Here is a 6,070-nt window from a genome sequence, read left to right on the forward strand (position 1 = left end):
ACCGCGTTTGTTGTTGAATTATTGATAAGCCGTGTGTAGTATAAACAGTGTTTAAGCAGCGTCTTATGTTGTATACGTACATATTGAGTAACGCTTGTTTATGATGTGATTACGTGATAAACATTGCATACAAAGATGTATAACGTTATTCACATTACATGTTTCTTACGATTAATGAAGATGAGGTATTTACAGCAAAAATGTAAAGTTTATTTTATTAGAATACGTAGAATTCGTATTTTATAAGCTATGCCGCTATGGATTTGGTCCATTATCGTTCTGAATACATACCTATATATAAAGTATGGTGCACTAAAATTATTATCTTAATTTACGTTAATATTATAATCTTCAGAGAAACATCAAACAAAAGATATACAGTCTCAAGAGATATAAATTGAGTTAAAAGTGATCTTTCTAGATAAGGACCATTCAGAGATTTAAAAATATCGTTTTTTAAAATGAGAATTCATGTTCTCCTTGAAATAATGCAATTTTGTTTGATCGATTTTTTCTAGAAATAATATAATATTGAGGTGTAAATTAAGAATGTAATTGCACTCTCTGTTATATATTGTATGTAATGAGTAAAAAAAATATTTGTACAACGTACAACCCATTCCTTTTGGGATAATTTTGCGGAAAAAAGAAACACATATTGCTACAATGTGCTTTGTTCAATGTATTAGTACACAATTAAAAACAATGTATTCTAATAGACATTGCAATAATATTTTTCTGCTTTGTATAAAATTATTCCAAATAATATGGAGTAAATATTATTTTTACTCACTGCATGATGTGGAATATATCGATATTATATATCAATACAATAAATAATCAACACAAAAAAATTTCACACGATCATAAATTAAGAACCAACAATTTTATGTACTATAAATGTCAATTGACATACATACATTACATACATACAATTAAACGTTCATTGAATTAGATATTGCTGATATGATATAAGGTAATAATTTATCAATATTTATCAGTAATTTAATTATTAAACATTGAATAAATAATTTATATAATAATCTTTGTGAACATATTATCAATAAAGCAAAAGATTTAATTGTGTTCAAGAAATAATTGCACATAAACGTCATAAATATAACATATATAATTTGGTTAAAGATAATTTTGTTGAGGATAATTTTATAGATTGCTAAGAGATTATTTTAGTCACCTGTGTTTAATTACTTTACTTTCTAACATATTCTATTTGCTTTTTGCAACTATTCATATACGAAAAAAACATTCGTTGAAATATTGTACACGCTAAAATTTAAAAAAAGAAATCTTAAAAAACAAACATCTATGAGATACTAAAGCATGTCATATGCTTAGATGAGGATAATTCCTCTGCTAATTTGTTGAAGATATAGCAAATCCATGAGATTCCATACGCAGGTGTACTAAATATTAAAAGATTATTTTTTCGTTATATAGCTAAAGTGATCCACGTACACTTTAAAGCAGATTGTAGCGTTATTAAGGCATTCTACGATATGAACTCGTTGTTGTTGATTAAAATAATTGTATAATCTAGATATATCTAGATTTACTATATAATTACTATCATCATCGATGATTGATAAATCTTTAACAAGTTGTTATTGGGCGTCATGTGATTATAATGCTACCTGTGTCATTATTAGTCTCTTTATCAGTTTGGTTAAATGTATCCCGTCACAAATTAACCTTATAATAATAAGCATAAGTGATAATTTAAGGGGTAGAGTGCAGTTGCAAAATTATAGAGCAAAACTGTTTATCTTTATATTTTCCTTGGTGTTCTCATCATTTTTATGTTTGCATCGAATAATCTGCTTTTATTCTTCTTCTCATACCTATAATTGGCTACGTTTTGACGAATGCTAAAAAGCTGTCTATGAATTTGAATTACGGTTTGAAAAGTTTTTGTTTGCAGTTTTGATCGGTTGTAACGTTCGATAAAATTACAATTTTTTAAAACTGGATGATCAAATTATAATCCATTTATTTTCTAAAGAAGTAAAAAAACATAATTATAAAAATTAGTTCGGTATTTCACGAGATAAAGATACATAAAAGCCAAAAATGTATGATTTTACAGGAGAGCTTCTCAAAAGTTAGATTCTATTTGACGTTACAGCTTCATATTCCCTGCAATCATTTATCTGCTTTTTCTTTGTCGTATAATTCAAAATGTGCAGAAAACAATCTATCTTTTTAAAAAATAAAACCAAATTTGGAGAGAAGTAGTGAACGCATAAGATCAATAAGAACAACAATTTATATTACTATTTCTTAAATCAGACGAATGCGATAAGCATTCGATGGATTCGAATATGCGTATAACTGATCTGCGAAAGATGAAAAAAAAAAGATAAATAAGGTACGTAGATACTTTCCTCGAATCAGTAAATTGTAAAAAAAGCAAACGTTTTATTTTGATATAAATTTTAGGCGCAGATTTATTTTGAATATATTTAAAGACATTCCACAAATGTTTGCAGAAAATAACAAATTTACAATGTTCTAAAGTTCCATCTATTTTACTTTACATTTCAAGTTACCAGGATAACAATCGCATTTTGACACCTGATCTGCGTAAACATTCTTTTCAAAATGCAGACGTTATTGTAGACGGCGGAAGATTTAAACACAATTGGCTAATAAGACATACACGAGATAGGCATAATTGTTAGTAGTGTTATTATACTTGAAATATGTTGTGGAAAATAAATCAGATCTACAGACGTGTTGGAATCTATTTCATTACGTAACAGCAGAAAAGAAAGATCATATCTCATTTCAAAAGATAAGATTTTAATTTAATTTAATTTAATATCTATATATTGCAAAATAAATAAGTAAAAACATATTATCGCTTTACAAGCATTTAATATTTAATATTACACTTAAATTAATTTAATATTATTTTAATTTATAATATTAAATTACGAGATCTTCTACAATTGTAATGGAAATTTTGCCATCTAAGAAAATCGCCCTTTACTGCTCGTGAGATAATAAATTACCTTAGCGCACTTATAGTATAACTATAAAAATCAACAAATATGCATGAGCTCAGATTTCGCGGAAGCAAGTCGCTTTCGTGCGAGGTCGGGATACTTAAGAGCGCGACGCTGATTCTTCTATTTCGCTCGAAATTCTCCGTCAGTACGGCAATGACATTAATGTCACATGACGAAATGGGCAGGATGTGGTCAATTCAGATCGGTCTCCGTGTGTGACTCACATTACACGCGCCTAGCTCGTCCCGGTGTGATAAAGGGAGTGGAGTGGACCACGCTAATCGAACAGTCGCTGCGAGCCGCGCACACGTCGTGCCGTCGCGACTACTAAGGTCACATACACGTGCGAGCTGACCTTAGCCCCCAATTTGCCCGACGATTCAGTTGAGGAAATCGTATTCGTAGCTTTTTTAATCGCGACGGATAGGTGAACTGCCGCGAGAAATTAAATTGGGGCAGATATCATTAACGAGATGCACGGAGATGCTAAATCGTTCCAATACTGATCCTATATTTTATTTTACTACAGAAAATAGAATTAAGATAGATATAAGAAAGCAAAAAGCATTAAATATCAATGATATTATCTAAATAGACTACCAAAATTTTAATTAAAAAAAGAAATTGACATAATATTAATAAGAATAATGAAAATACTTAGGGGTGATTCTAAAGAAAAGTAAAGAATGTAGAATGTTTTTCTGTGTTCAGGGAGAGAAATATAATTAATTAGGCAGCCCTAACATAAGAAATAACAATGGTCACCATTCCCACAAATAAATGGTTATTTCAATAAATTACTAGCTACAACTATATTTCACAATTAGCAAAACTTTAAACTACTTGTATTAGTAATAAACCTGAGAAGCTCAATGCAAATGTCTCCATGCATTTCTACCGATTTAATATACTCTTTTTTCATGTGCGCTATAACGCTTTGCGATGCGTTAAAATTAAAAATTTTGTTATTTGATGCATGTGTTAAAATAATAAACCGGATTCAGCTAAATTCGATTGGCTTTAGTCAAATTTTGTTACATATAATATATGTTGTTTTTTTTTTACAAATTGTGTCATTCATGCATATCCAAATTTCATAAAAATGTGTCATATTTCGAGACAGGAATGTTAGGGAAAATATAAAAGTTGGTGAAATGTAATCAAGAAACGATAACAAGAAGGTTTGTAACATACCTCTGTTTTTAGCTCATTTTAGATTTATTTTAGTTATGTTTTACTAAAATATAATGTACACAGAGTGACAATCGGAAAGGTAATAATGCTAAATAGCTGTTATTTTGTGCAATGTGTATAAATAATTTGTTCTTTATTTAGTATTTATTTTACAAGTGTTTATATTAAATGTGTATATTTTTTCACCACGCTCTAACAAAAATGATGTATTTTTTTCTACAGTATAATATTTAATTTATTTCATTCCGTCCACTTATTACGAAATAACAGTTATTTAATTATTTTAGCAACTTCCTGATTGTTATCCTTTATTAAAAGTTTATTTTACAATGTGAGCAAAAAGTACTTTGCTGTACCAATAATTTATTTCGGTAATATATTTTTTTGTGAACATATAATAGAAATAAATTACTATGCATTTAAAATAAATATTATAATATTCAATAGATAAATAATTATTAAATCAAATATTACAATAATATTTTCAATGACAAGTGTTTCTCTCAATGTTAAAATAAATTATATATATATAACGTTTGTTTATTAAACCGTCGAATCTGCAATAAACACTTTCTACGCAATGCGTGCATGGAAATACCGTTGAATGTGTAATTTTAATCGCGCGCGTGGAAACCGAGGGTCCTGCGAAAAAGGAATACATCACTGATTATAATACGCGTGTATTACCGTACACAATGTCAACGTACCATCATTGACAAAACATGTACGCACCTGCAGCTGCGACCTGCCACGTCATAAAAGGAACAGCACATTACGTTATGGTGTATCCGCACAGGGTGTGCTTAGGATTTGTGGGAAACGAACAATTTTGTCGCTTTCAAACGTGATTGGAACATCGATTGCCCATGTGTCGATTAACGCAAGGTGTTGAATAATCGAAAAGATCATTGTTCGAAAGCTCTTTGACAGATTTAAAAAGAGAATATCCGCGGTCGTTTGCGCAGCATTATTGCCTTTACTTTAAAATGCAATACAAATTTAAAAAAAATAAGTTATATATAAATTAATTAATATATTGAGTTTTGTGTGTGTGTGTGTGTGTGTGTCTATAATTGCATATATACATTTAGCAAAAAATACATTTATACATCTACGTTACCCCTTTGAAAATAGAAAAATATTATTCGCGAGACACTGTAGGCTTGAAGGAATAACTATAGATATACCTACTATATAAAAAAATTTGTTCAAACTTACTATATTTTCAAAATTTCAAAATAAAAAAATTATTTAAAATCAAACGACGATACTATAAATTTAATAATAGGACATCATTCCGAATTTGTTCAAAGAATCTTTCTTAGTTTTAAAAACGCGATAATTCAAATAATATCCGTTGTTCAACTACGAGAACTATGACCATCATCAGTATTCATAGTCGGATCTTATTTCAAGACCGTCTGTTTTAAGATGCTAATACGGCTCTGTGATTGGTTCATATAAGATCCGACTATGAATATACCGACCGATTGAAAAAATGAATGTCTCATAACTGTATAACTTCAATATTGTTCTTATAATGTTTGTTTTAGACACCGCGCAATGCATTATAATCCTTAGATGTATATTTCCTGCCCAGTTGCCACTTGACGTTCCTCAAGCCATTGTTGCATCTTTAAAAAATAGATACAATTTCAAGCAACGCGAGTGTTCGCTCAAAAGTTCCGCTATGATTTCCACGGCAAAACGGCTCGCGTGCGTATATCTTCAGCAGCACCTAGGCCCGACAGAGAGCTGGGTCCGAACCTGCGGTCAAGGAGGGGCAGCTTTGAAGAGAAACAGGAGGGGAAGAGGAAACGAAAGAGAAGGAGGAAGGTCGCGGCGCG

Source organism: Temnothorax americanus, unplaced genomic scaffold, assembly GCF_048541705.1.
Source record: "Temnothorax americanus isolate GAGA-0224 unplaced genomic scaffold, ASM4854170v1 Scaffold3, whole genome shotgun sequence".
Taxonomy (NCBI): domain Eukaryota; kingdom Metazoa; phylum Arthropoda; class Insecta; order Hymenoptera; family Formicidae; genus Temnothorax; species Temnothorax americanus.